We start from the raw sequence: 20,955 nt of genomic DNA on the forward strand, positions 1-20,955 counted from the left end.
GTAAAGAATTTAGGACAAACTAGGAAATATGATTGCATACCTGAAGGTATTACCATCATTCAGAGAAGTCATCAAGATATACATGTCCAGTGTTAACCAGTTGATAGTACTTCTTAATATGGTGGTTTTCTTTTCACTTGAGATTCTGGTAAAAAATTTAAAGGCAATCAATAAGAGATGAATTAGTTAATAAAAAGACCAATCATTTTATAAGGACGAGATTTAGATTACTTCTAAACAACTGTGCAGGGGATTGTGAGTGTGCAAAACACCACTACACCCCCTTGCATGACTGTGTTAAGATAACTGGAATTGTGGCTCTGGGTCCTCTGTACAGAGTAACCATAGATACTGATCTTCCCAAAAGAAAGTATCCAGAGAGGGAGAAAGAGGTTGGATATAAAAACATCCCTCACAGCTGTCTGGGAGCAAGGAGAGAATTAAGATGCACTGTCTCCAAGACTGTAGTAAAAAACTTACCTCTTGGAACAAGAGGCGCAGACGAGGAGTTGTGACTCCCTGGCCTGGTCTACACTGGGTGAGTGGGGAGAGAATCATCTAAGATACACAACTTTAGCTATGAGAATAGCGTAGCTGAAGTTGACATATCTTAGATCGACTTAGAATCACTTACTTTGCATCCTCATGGTGCAGGATTGACAGCCGCCACTCCCGTCGACTTTGCTTCCGCCTCTTGCCAAGCTGGAGTTCAGCAGTCAACAGGAGAGTGATTGGAGATTGATTTATCCCATTTACACTACATGCGATAAATCGATCCCCGATAGATCGATTGTTACCTGCCGATCCAGCGGCTAGTGTAGACATACCCCCGACTCAATTCCTTCCCTGTGCTCCTCCAGGGGTGGCACAGTGAGATGCTCCCTCTTGAATCAGGGATGAGCCTAAATGGCTTAATCCAGCCCTGGAATTAGCAATTACAAGAAACATGACTGTAAGGATACAGTATCTTAACAGAAGAAAACAGCTATTCATAGATGTCTGATTTCCATACAAAAGTGACAAATTTGTTGAGTCCTGAAAGTTCAACTGAAGGAAAACCCTTTTTTCCACCCACAAGAAGAAAAGAGAAGGACCTTCTTTGTGAACTGTTCATCAACACTAGAATCCATCATATAAATTTGATTATAACCTCAATTTACAGTATGTTCGTGCTTATGAAACTGTGCAAAATAATGCAAGTCATGTGGGAATGGTAGCCAGTGAATGACTTGAGAGTTCAGTGCATGGATAGGCCTGATTCAGTTATAGATTAGGACCTTTATACTTGGGTATGGGGAGATTCTAATAGGATATTCAACCATTATAAAAATGTGCTTTTCCTTGTACAAGCAAGGACAAAACTCCCACTGATTTCAACGGTGCCTGATCAGGCCTCAGAAAGAGTTATTCTCCAATAATGGGGAAATAATTACACACAGATGCAGAGATTATAAAGCCAGAAGAGTCTACTGTGATCATACAATTGAAGCTCCTATATACAAACCACGGGAATTCTTTGAATTAATTATTTGAACTAGAGCATAGCTGTTAGAAAACTCATCCACCATTGATCTAAAAATTGCTTGTGGAGAAGAATCCACCAAAACCCTTGGTAAATTGTTCCAAAGGTAAATTACGCTCACTGTTAATGTATGCCTTATTTTCAGTCTGAATATGTCTAGCTTAAACTTCCAGCTATGGGATCTTGTTATAATTTTCTCTGCTAGACAGAAGGGTCTAATTATCAAATTTCTGTTCCCCACACAGGTACTTAAAAATGGTTCAAATAACTGTTTTTGTTAAACTAAATAGATAGAGCTTCTGGAGTTTACAACAATAAGGTATGCTTTCCAATCCTTTAATCTTTCTTGTGGTTCTTTTCTAAACCCTCTGCAATTTATCAACATCCTTCGTGAGTTGTGGATGCCAGAACTGGACACAGTATTCCAATAGCAGTCATACTAAAGTCAAATACAGTGTTAAATAACCTCACTACTCCTACTCAAGATTCCACTGTGTATGCATCCAAGAATTACATTAAACCTGTTGCCCATAGCGTTGCACTAGGAGCACATGGTCAGCAGATTGTACACCACAACCTACAAAATTACTGAGTCACTGTTTCCCAGGATAGTGCCCCCCAATCTGTAAGCATGGCCTACATTCTTTGTTCGTAGATGCATACGTTTACATTTATCCATATTAAACACACACATTGTTTGCATGCCCTCAGCATACCACGCAATCCCAATTGCTCTGTATCAGTGACCTGTCCTCTTCATTATTTACCACTCCCTCAGTCTTCGGATCATCTGCAGACTTCATCAGTAATGATTTTATGTTTCTTCTGGGTCATTGAGAAAAAATGTTAAATAGCATAGGGCCAATAAAATCAGGCCCCCACTAGAAACATCCTCCCAATGACTTTTCCTCTCAGTGAATTTGCCACGTTGAAAATTACATTGAGCCCTGCTAGCCAATTTTTAACCTATTTATGTGTATCATGTTGATTTTGTATCATTCTAGTTTCTTAATCAAAATGTTGTGGAGTTCCAAGTTAATGCCTTACAAATGGCTAAACATAATCATCAACATCATCATCAACTGGTAATCCCATCAAAAAAATCACCACATTAATTTGACAGTATTCCATAACCCTATGCTTAGTGGCATTAGTGATATTACCCTCCTTTAATTCTGTATTTAATTGTGTCACAAATGAACCATTTCATTATTTTATCTGGGATTAATGTCAGGCTGCCTATAATTACCTGGTTCATCCTGGTTAAATATCAGCATAACCTTAGTTTTGTCCAGTCTTCTGAAACTTCCCCTGTGTTCCAAGAATTACTGGATAATCAATATTAACAGTCCAATGAGCTCCTCAGGAAGCTGTTTAAAGCTCTTGGATGTAAGTTATCAGAACTTGCTGATTTCAAAATATCTAACTGTACTATCTGTTGTTTAGCATCCTCCTGAGTTTCTATTGGAATGGAAAGTGTTTCATCATCAATCACCTGATATGATTACATCATCTGTTTTCCCCTCAACACATGATCACATCTGTCTTTTCACATTATTATTGATAACTCTACCATTTCCATTTACTAATGGACCAATGCCATTGATAGGATTCTTTTTGTTCCTAATATACTTAAAAATCTCCTTATTGTTCTTAACTCTGCTGACCAAGGACTTTTCCTTGTGCCCCCCAGATATATCAGTCAAGCACACACTTAAGTAGTTTGGAAAAAAAAAAGAGTCTTATCAACCAAATGGACAGCTTCCAATATGCAGTCAGCATTTCTAGAAATCCATAAGTAATACATTCACATTAATTTGCTTTCAGATAATCAGTCCAGGAGGATACCAACAAATTCATATAATGCACTTATACTGCACAACATCATTTCCCTTTTTTAATTTTATTTACCATGTATCTTGGTTTTTTTCCTTAGTTCTTTTGTTTATTTTTATTATTTTAATGATCTTTGATCACTTCTTAATACGGTAAATTTAATGTTAGGTTGTGTATATTAAAATATAGAGATTTATATGTTAACAGTTTTATGCAGAAGGAATCATTCCTTCACTGATCTAATGCACTTTTTACCAAGCACTGTCCTGGATGTGCACTGGGAAATTTGTTTAGAGACCATAAATTCTATGAGATTGTACTATCCATAGAGACTGTCTAAACTTAGTTTTATTTCAGTCATAACCGGGATGAGGCTAGTCATACATACTAGTCGGAGCAGGAGCCATGCTGAGTCAAGTATCAGGAAGCCAGAGCCCAAGATAGGACAGAGGTCAAAACAAGAGTCAAGTGTCACTTGGCAAGCAGGGTCAGATTACACGAAGATCAGGGTCAGGCACCATGTTACAGACAGCAATAAAGGGGCAACATCCAAGGACAAACCAGGGTCTGACGCCAGAATCTAAGGTCTATTATGAGCAGGGTCTGGAGCAGAGACAGGTAGGCAGTCTGCATTGTTGCTCAGACAGCTTCCCATCATGGCTTCCTGGTTTGAGTACCATTACCAGCCAATCCGTGGGCTGCAAGGGGCTGCCATGCCTGTCCTGCTGGGCGATACTTCCTGCCACGCTCAGCCTCCTCTAGGAGTGCAGCCTCACAGGGTCCTCCTGTAGACCACCAGCCTAAGCCTCCAGTGGTGATGCAGCAGCAGCACAGAATCCCCATGGTCCCAAGTTCTAGCCTTTCAGGTTCTTACAATCCCTGTGATGAATCAGAGTAGATCAGTTGATCCAATTAAAATTGTTATAGCAGCCCCTGAGACTATCCAGTGGAACAGCTGACAAGAGGCCAGCAGCAAGCATGAGTTGGAATTCAGGCTCATATCCAGGGTGGTAAGTCATTGTGAGACAGTGATTCATTTAGGTCACCCAAAATCCAGTTAGCTATATCAGATTCCTGTAATTACAGTACACAACATACAGAAAAACAAATGTATGAGAAGAACACGGCAGTTTGATTGGTTCTTCGTAATGTTTAATAATTTTTGTCTGTCAGTGGACTTTTACTTTCAGTGTTAACTGCCATCTTCTTGAGTGCACTCTTCAGGAATGGATAGAAGATCTATTGTACTAACGGAGACCAATATAAGGAGAACAAAAGTGACTACTTACATTTAGATTGCATAATACTTTCTATTATAAAAATTCTCCCAGTATTTTTAAAAAGCTCTAGCTCCTCCAGGATATACAGAAGAAAATGAAATTTGGCAAGACAGACAGACTGGGGTCAAATATACATACACAGAGAGAAAGATTGGTGTAGCTTATGAAAAAAATTCAAAAATATTTTTTTTAATAAGTACATCTTAATGTAAACACACAACAAATCAAAATCCTCTATTATGTCTCCTGCCTTCCTCCACTCTTATATTAGCTACTGTGTTTAGGGTTTGATACTAGAAGGTCATATTCACGTGACTACTCCCAATGACTTCAATTGCATATTGGGATCAGGCCCTTAGCCCTGACCCTGTACATAACTTTATTCACATGAATAGTTCCATTGAAATAAGTTATGAAAGTGTTTATGCTTTTACAGGATCAGACCCATAGGCCCTATCTACTTCATGGGCGGGAGGAAGTTGGGGAGGGAGGTTCCCCAAACAAGTTACCACAATTGAGTTGGCTGAACATAACTGGAAATCTCCCTTAATACCCATGTAGACATTTGCATTCATGTGACCCAGTTCTGTTGTTGTCTAGCCACTTGTCTGGACCACCCAGTAAGATCCTTGGGATAAAGACTTTCTACATTATAAGTTATGTGCTTAGGGCACCTTTCGGCATTATGATAAATAATAAACAGCATAATGACGCACAGCATGCATACAAATTTACAAGCCCTTGAATTTCCAAATGATATAACTAGAAGAATTCAGCACTGGAGAAAATAACATTTAGTTTTGATTCAGCAATTTGAATTAAGTGTCCTGACTGGAAATAATAAGGGGAGATATTTGTCTTTTAAACAAATTACTCTCAATCTCATTTTCAGCCCTCTTGCTATGAATGCCCAGCACATCTCTTTCATGCATGTAGCATAGTGTGATTCGTTATTAACAAGTTCTAAAACAAAAATAAATTGAAGTATAACAATCTACCTGACATACATCATTTATCAGAAATTAAGAAAGTGCTACGGTACGTAACTAGAAATGTTAGCTCAGCCTGGCGAGACCATAAATTTAAAGCTTTAAAGCCAATTTGAAACTGTCTTTAATTACATGTGGTTCAGAGCAGAAATATGTTCAATGTTCACAATTCTAGTAATACAGTATCATTCCCTGTCACGTTACTTTCCAATGATTTACAATGCCCAGTTTTTAGGGGTGCTGAGCATGTGCAGCTCCCATTGGTTTCAGCTAGAATTCTGGGTGCTTGGCCATTCTGAAAATCACCCGCTAAATGAAAAATTATAGGTCCATATTGTTATCTGGGGAGAGGGGTGTGTGTGCTGGGAGCATAGGAAAGGGAAGGACACTTTGTGCCCAAAATACACAAGTCGAATCCCTTTTTATTTCAGAACACACAGCACCATTAAATGCTTCTTCCCAACCTTTAGATCAGGGGTGGGCAAACTTGTTGGCCCGAGGGCCACATCAGCATTGCAAAATTGTATGGAGGGCCAGGTAGGGAAGGCTGTGTCTCCCCAGATAGCCTGGACCCCGCCCCCTATCCACGCCTCCCATTTCCTGTCCCTTGACTTCTCCCCTCAGAACCCTCAACCCATCCAAAAATAAATTGAAGTATAACAATCTACCTGACATACATCATTTATCAGAAATTAAGAAAGTGCTACAGTATGTAACTAGAAATGCTAGATCAGCCTGGTGAGACCAGGACTCCTTGTCCCCTGACTGCCCCCTCCTGGGACCCCCACCTCTAACAGCCCTCGAGGACCCCACCCTCTATCCAACCCTTCCCGCTCCCTGTCCCCTTACTGCCCCGACCCCTAGCCACACTCCCATCCCCAGATAGGCACCCCAGAACTCCCATGCCTATCCAATCCCCCCCTGCTCCCTGTCCGCCCCAACCCCTATCCACACAACTTCCCCCTGGGACCCCACTCCCTATCCAACCCCCCCACCCTGCTCCCTATCCCCTGACTGCCCTGACCCCTATCCACACCCCCGTCCCCAGACTGGCACCCCAGAACTCCCTTGCCTATCCAATCCCCCCCCTTCTCCCTGTCCCCTGACTGCCCCAACCCCTTTCCACACAACTGCCTCCTGGGACTCCACCCCCATCCAACCCTCCCCCCAACTCCCTGTCCCCTCATTGCCCTGCTCCCAGGACTCCCACCCCTATCCAACCACTCCCTGTCCCCTGACTGCCCCCAGGACCCTCTGCCTCTTATCCAACCCCCCACTCTCCCCCTGCCCTCCCCCCCCAGAGCCAGCCACACCACCTATGCCGCCTGGCAGGAGCGATGGGCTAGTGCGCTGGCAGCACAGTGCACTGAGGCTGCAGGGAAGGGACCAGGAGCTCAAGGGCTGGGCAAGAGGGTCCTGCAAGTCGGATGTGACCCGCGGGCAGTAGTTTGCCTACCTCTGCTTTAGATCCATCTAATGAAGTTGATAAACCCCATATTCATTAACTTCTACAAAATTTTATTTGTCACAGCAGTGCCTGCAAAGCTATATGTTTGTAAGCTTCAAAAGACAGACATTTCTTCCTTTCCTCGCTTCAGACAGGTATTTTATGAAGATTATCTAAACCACTAATTAAAAAATAAAGCTACATTTAGTGACAAAGGGAATGAAATTTGTAAAATAACTCCAGTGAGCAAATAGACCTGACCATATGTGCAATAGTAAGGTAAGAAACTAATTTTCATGGCCCTCTGCTCAATTATTGTGAGCTATCACACTGTTGTCAGTTCTAAAGATTAATGCAGTAATGAAAGATGACACTCTCCCCTAAGTGATTACTGAATGCCCAAACAGGTATTCACAGATTAAATTAAAGGTGCTCAGACAGCCTGCAGGTGTAGAAGATTTCACCAAAAAATCTGCCGTGGCCTGTGCAAAGTGGTAACAGAGCCTCAGCTGCCCTCAAGCATAATGTCAGATACCATCAAGATATAGAAGATTCTGGTGGAGCTCTTAATGCAAAATCTCTCACAAAGATAGAGCAGAAATATCCAGAGTACATCACCTGAGCCAAGACTACTTGAATGAAACATTTCATGTTCATTTGATGTTCCAGAAAGAAGAAAGTTACTTTAGGAAAGATGTTTTTGCCTTTATATTGCTTCGGTCATTGGAGGTAACGGCTTTCCTAGCATCACCTTTAAGTTATCATGCTGTTCAATGAGATGTACTAGGTAGACAAATAAAAGATATTACAGTACAAGATGTTGATTCAGGTGACATTTCTCTCTGTGGACATCTAACTCTACACTTTACCATTCTTAGATGACAGAGTAGGTAATCTGAATGAGCTAATGAAATAAACTATTTAATGTTTAGCTCATATGCATATTCATAATTAGCCTTCAACTCTGCCAGTAATTACATAATTATACTGGGTTCTAAACCATACCTGTTTGAACAAAGCATTGAACATGTCACATTCTTAGATATCAGATACACCTGCAAGATTTTCCTTAGTCTGCACTAGAGACAAGAGATTATTCAGATGATGCCAATAAAAATGATAGTTATGATGATGACTACTTCTTTCAAAAGAAAAAGAGGTGTGTATTTAATACAATAATCCATTGGAGACTATGTTAGCAAATAGTTCAAAATCCTGGGTCACATTTTCAAGTCACTTGCTGCTAAAACCTTAGAAAGCATTTCTAAAAGAATAATTTTCGCTTCCTAATCATTTGTTTCAAGCTTAAACAACAAGGAAAATGTTTAATAAGGGGAAAAAGAATATGGAAAAATGTAGTCCCATTAGTTTCAGAAACAAATAAAAAAAGGTATAAATCTTTCAGACATTGTCATGTTACCAGAAATTCAGAGAACCAAACAGAAGGGTGCTGATGAAGACAGTACTCTGCTTTATTAGATTGGCTTATGGCTTTTTCTACTGCCAGAAATAATGAAAATAGTAAATTCTAGACAGAAAGATAACCACAGAGATAGTGTATATTGCTTGCTCAAGAAAGAGATATTATAGGACTCAAGCATACCATGCCTTAGATGTTTTCACTTTCTAACTTTAGGTCTTTTTGTTATCACTACATTTTGTCATCCAATACTACATCAAATGGTACTATCTGTAGAGCTACTCATTCAATTCTGAGTCTCATTGAGAGCGTGATAGTATGAACATGTCACAGGTTGTGTTTTGGGTTTTTTTTTTTAAATTTTTGAAGAATTTTGCCCGGGCACAGCCAGCAGCCATTTGGTTCTCAGAGTTGCTGCAGCATATTATAGAGGAAGCATACACTATGCTCTCCAAATGAAATTTTACTTTTGTAAAGATTTTTCTTAGAGTGTTTCCAAATTGGCCAAAACAAATTAATAAGAGAAATCTCATGAGGGTGCCTGTTTTTACAATATTTTCAGACCAAAAATTCAGATAATATTCAGAAGAGCACATGATTTGGGAGATGTGGGGGTGGAGGGAAGAAGTCATGGGAAGGGGATTGTTTATTTTAAGTAGACCTGAGAGGTTTACGTATCACTTTTCAAAAGGTATGTGGTTCATTCCACTCATCCAGCTCCCTTTTTTTCTGTTCAGAATCAACATTCATAGGCTCAGAAATAGTTTTATTATGTTCAGTACATGTTAAACATTTCCAATAACACAGGAGTCTGAATACCATTCTGACAGAAAATATATTAAGGCTGGAGTTAAACATAATGTGAATTCCTTTCACCTGTCAGTCAAGGGAATGGACCAGACTGGATTAAGAAAATAGAAGACTGTTTTCAACATGTATAACTCAAAGTCATTATTGCTCTTTGTTGTAATTTAAAAAAAAAAGTCAGAGTAGCTATATGTATTTTACACAATGTATTCAGAAGCTGTACTGTAATATATTTCTAATCACTATGGCTTTGCTGTACATGGATTATGGACAATAAAATAATCAGCCCCTGGGAAGCCTATAAAATCTCTCATATCCTTTTACTCCTAAATCAAGGTCACCAAGAGATAAGTGTAAAGCACTTCTATCCTTTTATAGTCCCAATGGTCTCCCTAATGGAGCCATTAGTGTCAGCTGAACCCAACCACAACTCTACCCCATGACTCGATTTCTTTGCAGTCCCAGCTAGCTGTGAGGGTAGATATCTGGCTGTTGTTCTCCTTTGCTAGAGCAGGGTTTTTTTTTAACCCTATCCTTGTCAAATACTGGATAGGGCCTATACAACCCAATAGAAAAAACATACATGGAAAACAGAAGCACAGTAAATCATCGGGAATAGCATGGTGCACTGAAACTGAGTTTATTTGAAGGATTTATGAGTAAATGATTTCTCTTCTACAACAGCACATTACTCTGCATAGCTCGGTTAATATCATAAAGCAATTAAAGGTTTTGACACAGTGACAGCACTAGACAGACTGAACATTAAAAGGTCTTTGCTTCTACAGACAGGTTCCCTTGTGCATACATACAGAATATTCTATCAAACCTCTCTGCTCCCATGAATAAGCAATAGCTACTCAGAACTTCAGAGTGACAACAGGGATGGAACTCAGATGCACCTAACCCAGAAGCACAGACATCTATTAGCTGAGCTAAAGGAAAAGCTGTGTTAGCAATATTGGAGCTAAGAAGCAAAGGTATTTAGTTGCCTAAATCTGGGGTTTAGGTGCCTACGTCCCAGTTTTAGGTGCCATTGTTATTCACAATACTCCATCTCAGCTGCTGCCTAACGCTGTAGGCAAGTCAACTCACTCATGACCTAAATTAAAATTTCCCTAGGCACTTACATTTCTGCTTGAGCACTGTTGCCTCCCTCTAGGCATCTGATGCCTAACCCCCAGTGTGATCCACAAACCAGATGAAGAGAGGTGGAAGAGCACCTAACTCATCCATGGGACCTGATCCAATAGGGATACTCAAAGGCCAGACGAGGAGAAAGGATTTGAATGGGGATCTCCAACACCTCTCAGAAGAAGTGTGCTAATCCCATGAGCTATGGGATATTCTGTTGTAGATCTCACCTCAATCTCTCCTCTTGAAGCTTTTCCAGTTTGGATTAAAAATTAAACAGTCACTGGAGCAGGGCAACTGGACCCTAAGTCATTTGCCTCCCAAGAGAGTATACTAACAACCAGGCCATGGAGTTAATTTCTCTCTCTCTAGCCCAATGACTGCTGAATATTTATTTGTGGATTTCATTCTTAGGTACCCATCTCTTGCCATTCATTGTATGGGAGTTTAGGTGCCTAAATGAGACTTTGTGGATCACAGAACTGTTCCATTGATTTTCTAGGCTCCTATAGTAGATGTTTCAAAGCCTAAATTAGCAGTTCTCAAATTATGGATCAGGACCCCAAAGTGGGTCACAACCCCATTTCAATGGGGTTGACAGGGCTGGTGTTGGATTTGCTGGGGTAGGAGGCTGAAGCCCAAGCCTATCACCCATGGTTGAAGCCCAAGGGCTTCACAGCACTGGGCAGTGGAGCTCAGGCTACAGGTCTCCTGCCCAGGGCTGAAACCCTTGGGCTTCGTCTTTGGCCCCCCCACCCGGGACACTGGGGCTCAGACTTTAGCTCCTCTGCATGGGGAAGTAGAGCTCATCCAGGCTTAGGCTTTTGTCCCTCCTCCTGAGGTCATGTAGCAATTTTTGTTGTCAGAAGGGGGTTGCCGTGCAATGAAATTTAAGAACCCCTGGCCTAAATCCCTTTGTGTATTTGGGCCACAAAATACAGCATTTCTCATATCATACAGTAGAGGGCAGTGGTACACAAAAACATTATAGCCCGAGACACAAAAAACACCAACCATCACCTCAAAGTGCTCCATTTTATAGTCATTCTAGGGGATGACTAAAGACTTTTTAAACTACATTAAAATTTCAAATTATTATGAAAATAGTGAAACTAATTTGTAATATAATTATATGATCCCCACAGGGTAACATTTAATTTAATTATTAGGCATTGATATCAGGGAATCACTTAGTTTCACTTTACGGCTCTCTCGCTACCCAGAAACTTCTGAGATACTGCAATTCATTCACATGCATCCTGCAGGAACATTATTATATATTGTATGAACAGTGCACTGATGATAAGGGAGTCTGGAAAACAAAAAACGTCTTTTAAAAAAATAGATAAAATGTTATGGTTGAGGCCTTACCTTCATGTCTGTCTGTAGAGTGCCTAGCACATTGCTAATGATACAGAAATAAAATAAGTTATCAATTAACATCTTCAGTGTGATGTGTTAAATAAACTCATAATAAATACTAGTTCTAAACAGTCTTGTCTCCTGTCACTCTTCCACTATCATTTTGCAAATCCTTCAAGGAGACTTTAGTTTTTTCCATTTTTAAATGTAACAGTCCTCCAAAATAATGCCATTCTTTTATTCTTAGACCATTATCTGCCAGTTTCAGATTACATCACACACAATTTAAACAATATTTAAAGGTCAGACCAATAAGCCACAGATATTGTTGAGCATCTTGTAAAATTCGAACAAGACTAGGTAGAAGCCACAAGGGGGTACTTAGTAAAGTGATCAAGTACTTCTCAGTTCACATATTTATTCAATGTTACCAGGGGCACAAAATAATCCACTTGTGCAGGAAACGATGGGAAAGGAAAACTCTGCTGGAAATGCAATAAAATTGTCCTTGCAGAATTTCTTCTTTATCTCCTCTTCAGCCTTATTGTCCATGAGGATCCTTAGGACATATAGCACAATCAAATAGACCATGGGTCGTCAATGTGGAGGGACTTTCCCTCATTGCTTATTTTTAAAATCTTTTCTTACTGGCCTGGCCATAATGTGCATGTCCATTTGGTTTGCATGATCCCACCACATCCTTGACATCAGGGCTTTAGGCCTATTCCCCCAATTCCCCCAAATCGGGCCGCACGTAAGAGGGCCCCACGCCCAGTGAGAATTCCTTCCCTGGCTAGAGGCGCCTTTTTAATTTTTACTCCTCTGGCTGCGCTTTGGGTCTTCAGCAGCACTTCAGCGGCAGTTCAGCGACGCGTCCTTCGCTTACTCTGGGTCTTCGGCGACACTTTGGCAGTGGGTTCTTCAGCACTGCTGAATACCTGGAGCGAGTGACGGACCCACAGCCGAAGTGCCGCCAAAGACTCAGAGCACCGCCCAGTGAATAGAAGCCCCACGTGTTTTTCTACATGTTTTTTTTTTAAGTCATCCCTGCCAAGGCCCAGTCGAAACTGTTTGAATTGGGCCACGCACTTCCTAAAGCTGGTCCTGCTTGACATTTAGCAGCTTTAGAGGGGAGCGGATGCTGCTCTCACCATTCCTGATTCTCACTGGATTTACCTAAGGGAAGATCCAGTAGAGAGTGGCTACCCTTCAGGCATATATGCAAAGCAGATCCTAGATTCTGGTTCTCTCTGTGTCCATTGGGTTTGAGGTTTCAAGCGTGGTTGTTTATTTTCTTTCATTTATTTTATTTATTGAGTGACAAAGCTACACTGAAAAAGGCCACGGTTCTAATTTGTTTAGTTTATGGCATACTCTATGGTAATTTCCAGATGTTTGAAATAGAATTGTAGAACCGCAGTCTGGCTGCAAGGAACACACCATCCCCTACATTTGCAAGCTTCACCTTTGTATTGGATAATTCCATTGTTCCTGATGAACACAAATTAAACATTAGACCGGGGTAGGCAACCTATAGCACATATGCCAGAGGTGGCATGCAAGCTGATTTTCAGCAGCACTCACACTGCCCAGCTCCTGGCCACTGGTTTGCAGGGCTCTGCATTTAAATTTAATTTTATATGAAGCTTCTTAAACATTTAAAAAATCTTATTTACTTTACATACAACAGTTTAGTTATATATTATAGGCTTATAGAAAGAGACCTTCTAAAAATGTTAACATGTATTACTGATAAGCAAAACCTTAAATTAGAGTGAATAAATGAAGATTCAGCACACCACTTCTGAAAGATTGCCGATCCCTGCATTAGACCATGAACTCAGACAGAGATGTATCTTTGAGGTGACTTTTTCCAGCACAATGAGGAACTGGAAAGGTTTAGATTAGTTATAAATAACATTGGATTGCCCTTAAGGAAAACAGTTCCAGACAATTGCAAAGGTAGGGGGAAACTCCATGTACATTAATATGTGGAAATTAACAAATGACTTTCTGATCCTGTAATTGTGGATGGGTGGTTTATGACAAATAATGTAACAAAAGCAAACTCATTATCTGTGAAGTGCTAATGACTTATATTTAACAGATGAAGGAAGTAACTATTGAGAAGAAATTAAAGTAGTTTTGAAGTTATTCACTTTAAAAACTGTGATAAGTTTTGGGACTCACTCAACATTTTTTACTATGTAATGATCCTTACAATGGCATATCTAGGAAAAGACAGTTCTAAATGAAATAGCTCTGACTACAAATTCTAACTATAAAGAAATAGATTATGATATTATGGAAAACAAGAGGGGGCAGTGAGAAAGAAAAAATGAGCTGAGACAATTAACAAATGACTCAAACCTTTGTCAGATAAAGAAACAAGGAAAGTGTACACAATGCACACATTTGCAGCCCTCTATGGAATTTCACCTGCTGTTGATCAGAAATGTTTAACCAATTACTAATGTGGACATTCTACTGATTTTGTGTGTTTGGTGTCCAGACTGTGACGAGACAAGCTGCTTGTTTTGAAAGTTTTAAATGTTGGTGAATATTATCTGATAATTAGTTAGCTCTGATTTAGGATTTAATTACACTTTTGGGTCTCAACTCAGAATACACTTAAGCATATGCTTAAGTCAATCATATATTTAAATTAAGCATAAGCATAAGCTCTATCCCGAATAGGAATGCTTTCTTGATGAGGGTCCTAAGAAGAAAGAAGGAAATATTTGTTTTGGGTTGTTGTGGGGGTTTTGGGCAGTGGAGAAGGCACACAAATGTATTTAATGGGTATGTATTTAAATGTCATGTGTGCACATGCATGCGCATGGCTAGATATATTATCAAGATGTTGATAAATATTTAAAAAACCAACTCCAGTTTTAAACCTTTTTATTCTGTCATGTTTCAGGTAGATTGCTCTGACTTTGTGACCCCTTTCAGGCGTTACTCCTGAGGGAATGCTGTGCCACTGGGCATGCACATAATTGCTGAGCTGCGCATATTTTTAATTTTTTTGTGCCAAAAAAGCTTCTGCCAAAATGTTGCTGCAGTTCTGGTTTTTTCCATCAGAGGGTGCTGTCGTGTAGTCAGCTAGGGAAGCGAGCGAGCCTGCCTTCTTCATAGCGGCTGTCAGGCCAGGTCAGGAGACAGGTGCTATGGACAGACAGACAGCGTGGGGTGCTGGGGGGCGGTGTCAGACAGGCTCATAAGGGCTAGTGCGGGAGGACAGACTGGTACAGTGGCTGAATGGGAGTGGAGGCACAGGGCCACGGGGGGAGGGAGGTGCAGGACCACATGTTTGATGCTAGCTGAATTGGGACACAGACACATGGGGATGGGGGAAGTGGTACAGAGCCACATAGGGACAGGGTGCAGTGCCACAGGGGGAGCGGGTGTCTGAATGAGGATGCAAGACACATGGGGGTGCAGGAACACATGGGAACTAGGGCAGATGTGCCTGACTAAATGGGAGAGGCTAGGGATCAGCCAGGGTCTGGCTAGGGGAAGGTCCCTAACAGTCCCTCCCCAACCCACCTCCACAAAGACCTGCTCCATACTTTTCGCACCCATACCCAACAACCCTCCAAATTCACACTCAGGTCCCTTCCTAGCAATTTACTTCCCTCTCCCTCAGCTCCATTACTCCTGACTCCCCTAAGCCTTTGTGCTGCTTCTGAGGGGTGCAGGAAATATGGTTCTGTATTGTAGTTTAAATGAATTATGCAGAGTTCTGTATTACTATGCCTAGTAAGGAATCTATTTGTCAAAAAACATTTCCTGAATCTGTCCCTATGTAGCTCTGCACCCCCATCCCTCCCCCCTGTGGCCCTGTACCTCCACTCTCATTCAGACATACTTGTCGACAGGTATTTTGAAATTAAAGGACCAAAAATAATTGAAACTGGTGTGATTATACTGTGTTATTTTGACAATTAAAATATGCATAATGTTAAAATACTGTGTGCAGAATTTTTTGGCGCAAGATTTCCCCAGCAGCAAGGAGTGCACTCTGCCTCCTGGCAGATAATGTGTCATAATTAAGGTTCCTATTTATAAGTATATTCTGATGGGAAGTTTAAGATTTCATATTAAGTAACATGCTTCAATCTTTGCAGATTCTCCCCATTTCTAGACAACCTGCGCAGAATTCTGATTTATAAATTAACATATCACCACTTTGCGATAGTATAGTACCACTCAGACTGGTTAGTCATTTCCCTTGATATTGGGCTGGTATTTCTTGTTCTGAAGTAAATGAAGATGGAATTTTCATATTATTAGGACATGAAAATAATGTAATATCCTGCTTACAGTCATTAACTAGATCCAGGAAATTCTCTCTTTCTACTAATATGGGCCCCTAATCTGTAGAATCTAAGCACCTTCCAAGTATTTAAAATGGTTATTTCTATCTCCCTTCTCACTCTTTTCCTTTTCAGGGAGAAGGAGAAATAATCTGATTATAGATTTTGTTGTTTGCGTGTGCATGTGTGCGTGTGTGAGAGAGAAGAACTTGTTGAGGGAAATCTAAGATGAGGAAGTGAGTTCTACATTTAGTTGATGATGATTATTCTTATTGGGAGTGAATTCCATAGCGTAAGTCCAATTTCTGTTCTATTTAGATTCTTTACAACTTCCATCAATGTGAAAAATCTTCATGTAATTTATGATCCCCTCTGTACCGGTCAACCATGTCATTATTCTGGCAGAATGTAGCTGTCATGGGAGGTCATAGTCAGAGGGAAAGGCAGTCTACAGCTAGACCCACAAAGGCCAGAGAATGTCATCACAAAGGCCTTGAACCAAGAACAGCTTGTCAGCAAAGGGACATGAGAGACAGCCTAACCAAAAACTCCTATAAGCTACAAAATACATTTTGCACTTTAATTTAATATGTATACAGATTTAAGGACAAATTTTGACTGTAAGTGTCAGAACTCACTCACTACAGTAGTAAAAACACAGTGCAAGAATGTAGAGCTACGCGAGGCTCAAATCTTGGTATCGCTAATAGTGCCTCAAGAAGCTGCCTTTCTACCATGGCAATTTACCAAACCTAGGAATCAGTTTATAAGGGTGTTGCTGTGGTAACCACTACTTGTTGAGGGTATGACCGGGTTGTAGCAGTTAACCTCCTTAGAGGTTTTTAGGTCAGGCTTGACAAAGCCCTGGCTGGGATGATTTAGTTGGGAATTGGTCCTGCTTTGAGCAGGGGGTTGGACTAGATGACCTCCTGAGGTCACTTCCAACCCTGATATTCTAGGATTCTGAGCCTGGGCTACCGGTAGTGGGGATGGAACTTGTGCCCTGCACCTCCCTGGCCTCCTCCCTCATGAGCTGGGCCCCAAGCATGTGCATGAGGAGCTGCTGCTAAGCTCCAGGCATGCCTTGTGCTCCACCCCCGGTTCTGGTCTAGGTAATAGTAACGGCAACTCCAGCTCCCAGTTCTGCCTGATGATTCTTCACTGTTAATAAGGTAAGCTTTTAGGAGCTATTATATAGTGGGCAGGGGTGGAAAAAACTACAGTAAATCCTCACTTAATATTGTAGGTATGTTCCTGAAAAATGCAACTTTAAGTGAAGCAATGTTAAACAAATCCAATTTTCCCATAAGATTTAATGTAAATGTGGGGGATTAGGTTCCAAGGAAATGTTTTTGGGGAAGACAAAAGGCATTATATACTGTACAGTACTGTACTATACTGCAATGGGGAGGTGCCCCAGGCTTACCCCTGGGCTCAGGGCTAGGAGTGCGGGGTCTGGGAGAGAGTTAGGGTGTGGGACGGCACTCAGGGTGTGGGTGCTGGAGGAGGCTCAAGGCTGGGGCAGACAGGAGGTGCAGAGCACTTACCTGGGGCAGCTCCTATTTGGTGCAGGGGATGTACAGGTGGCTCTGTGCAGTGCGGCACCGCCCCCATGCCCACGATTCTGGGAGCTGCCCCTCCCCCCGGGCAGGGCCACCCGGAACGCAGGGGCTTTAGGGGCTGCAGGACCCTAGGCTAAGGGGGCCCCAGGACCCTGGCCTACAACTCTAAAGCCCCTTTCGGAATGCGGCCCTCTGAGAACGGGCCGGAGGACTTGGGAGGAGCAGGGCAGCTGCACAGCCAGAGGCACTTTCCCCTGGGGTAGGGGGGCAGCTTCCCTGCTTGCTCCTTCCCTCCCAGAAAGTCCTAAGTGCTGCCAAACAGCTGTTTGGGGGCAGGGGAAGCACTGGGAGGAAGGGAGGGGAAGGAGGTGGAGAAGAGGAACTTGTGCAATGCTCCCTTGTAAAGTCAGCCAAACGACATTACAAGGGACAATTGCACAACTTTAAACGAGTACGTTCCCTAATGGAGCAGTGACGCAACTTCAAAACAACATTACGTGGGAGGACGTTAAGTTGGGAGTTACTGTGATTTGTGATTTGTGCCTCACCTGTCAAAAAAGTCACAAGCCGCCACTGCTTTGAACTGGAATCTGTATTCAATTCAGAACCAGTGGTCAGAGCAGAGCACTGATGTGGTGACATACTGTTAAGTAGAGACGCCTGAGGAGAAGGGAAAACAGAACATTTATAACCACTTTAAGGAGTGAGTCCAGAAATCTCAGTGCATGGGCAGCATATTCTTTTCATATTTAAATCCAGCCTGAATCAAGCACAATTTCCCTCCTCTCTACTGGGCACTGTAATGGGGAGCTCTGCCTAAAAATTGATCATACAATACCACAGTGAGTCCCTGATGTTTGAGTTCTCATCCTGATTCCCGTCCCCCCCCTTTTTTTTAAGCAGATCAAGTTTGACAAAAGTAATTCTGTTTCTGAATGGTCACTTGAGAAATAACGCCACAAATGAACATCCAGTAAGAGTGTGTGTAGTGCTGTGGTACTTTTGTGGGGCCCAAAGAATAAAAGGTTTTAATGTGATTCTATCACTGTACATCAGTTAAGCATTATTTGGAGTAACAAGTACAGCAATGTTGCCATGGGACTTAGCAGGCTGACAACTACCATAAAAAGAAGTTAAGCTTCTATTAATGATAGAGAAAAAGGAAAAACAGTTAAAACATTTAAAATGTATAGCATAAAATAAAAGCCTTGTTTAAACAATATTCCTTTTTATCTCTCCTTTTAGTTGTACAGAGCTCATACGGGGGGGGGGGGGAACCCTGTTTAAGAGTAGAAGTTAAGATGGATTGAAGCTGCTACTGATGAAGTCAGATACCATTTTCTTGAAGAAAAAACAAACATGAAAGTAGAACAGCAAAAATAGAAAATACAGCTTGTCTCTGGTGCTGTCTTTTACCTGCTGCCTCACTGCTGGACAAACATGGACGCACCACACAGTCTGATCAGCCACCCTGAGACCTGGCAAACTTGTAACATCAGGCTTCTTACGGTATTGATTTAAGCTGCCTCACTGGTCATAGGCTCACAGAACTGTTGCCAAAAATTAGTTGTGGCTAGCTAAGCCAGATATTTTTAAATAGAAGGCAAAAAAAGAAAGCTAGGGAAGAAAAGAAGAGGCAGGAGGGATAAAAAGGACACATAAGGGAGGAGGTAACAGCAGGAACCGCACATTCCCACATTCCAGGTGCTGCTCGGGACATGGCCAAAGCCAACAGTGGTGGAGATGTCATAGAAGCATAGGACTGGAAGGGATCTTGATAGTCATCTCATCCAGTCCCCTGCACTGAGGCAGCTGGTTCCCTCTCTCTGGCCTGGTCTGGTCAGGATATCTTTTAGTGGTGTCATGGTAGATTCCATGGTTCCAGGATACAGTAGGGTGGCAGCCATGATGGTAAAGCTTGCCTCTCCCAGTCTTCATTTTGTTTCCCCCCAAAAAAAAAGTCTCTAAAAGACCCTAAAAGGGATGATGGGTTGAATAGCCCATCACCTTATTCATAAATCTAATTTCTGACTCACCAATTTTGTTCAATTACATTCTGATTCCATTCACCTATTGTTTACTAGTCACTAAAATAGCACAGTCCTCTCATGGTATAGTGGACCTTTTTGTTTGGAATAATCCAGTCTGTCTCCATTTTGTACCTTTTTCAATCAACATTCATTGTTATAGATTAAGACTTTTATGAGCCTATACCCACTTTCCAATAATTGAGCTCAGACGGGGTAGGCTTGCTGACCCAAGTTATTATAGCAGAAGTGTATTGGAACATGAGGAAAAAGCTTGCCAAGTTGCGCTATAACAAAGAATTTCATTTTTCCCCACTCAGCACTTACCATAGCACAGTTGTAATGCCGATGCCCCTGGGTGGATTGTTGGCAGCAGGAATCATACCTAAAACCTATGGATCTTAATACACAAGCTTATCCTGCCTGAGCTAGAACAACCAGCTCTCTTAGCCAAGGCTGTAGAAGGCTCATCATTCTCTAGGTGGCCCTGCCACCACCAGAGGGACAGAGCCACATGCAGCGAGTATGCCTTACACATGAAAGAATATTTCCATCTAACTTACTTTTCAAAGGAACTCCACTTGAAGTGATCTGGTAATCTGATGGGAGTTGGGAGACAGCATGGTACAGTGGAGAGGGTGCAGGACTGGGACTTGAGAAACCATGACTCCTGGCTTTGCCATGGACCTCCTGGGCAGCCTTCGGCAAGTCACTTTACCTCTCTGTGCCTTTGTTAGTCAGGTGGGGCTCAGCCAGGGCAGGCAGTCCCACTACAAGATGGAGAAAACTGATTTCAAAATCAACACCAGGAAGTATGGCCAGCCAGTTTGTAAAGGCTGCGCCAAACCATACACGTTCTAGTTGTCTGCACCACTGACTCCAGCTAACAGGGGAAAGTAAAAGCAAAGCAGTAACATGGCCTGAGCAAACGGGTTGAGCTTCTGCAATAATTGGTGGCCCACTTATAGAACACAAGTATTCCAGGTGTTCTGCAGGATGTAAAGAAACTACATAATTATTTTATGGTTTTTGCTATGGTTCTTGTAGACACTGAAATTACTTTAAATATTTCAAATTAGATTCAACTATACTAATGAACACATTGCTAATTTTTTTTTCAATGAAATGAGTATGAATATCCTGAGTCAGCTATTTTGATAGATATAGTGATGCTATTGGTGGCATGTTCTTTACCAACCCAGGACGTAAAAGCCCCAATGAAATCCCAAAACAAGCAGTGTTGCTCAGTT

Source organism: Gopherus flavomarginatus, chromosome 10, assembly GCF_025201925.1.
Source record: "Gopherus flavomarginatus isolate rGopFla2 chromosome 10, rGopFla2.mat.asm, whole genome shotgun sequence".
NCBI classification, from domain to species: domain Eukaryota; kingdom Metazoa; phylum Chordata; order Testudines; family Testudinidae; genus Gopherus; species Gopherus flavomarginatus.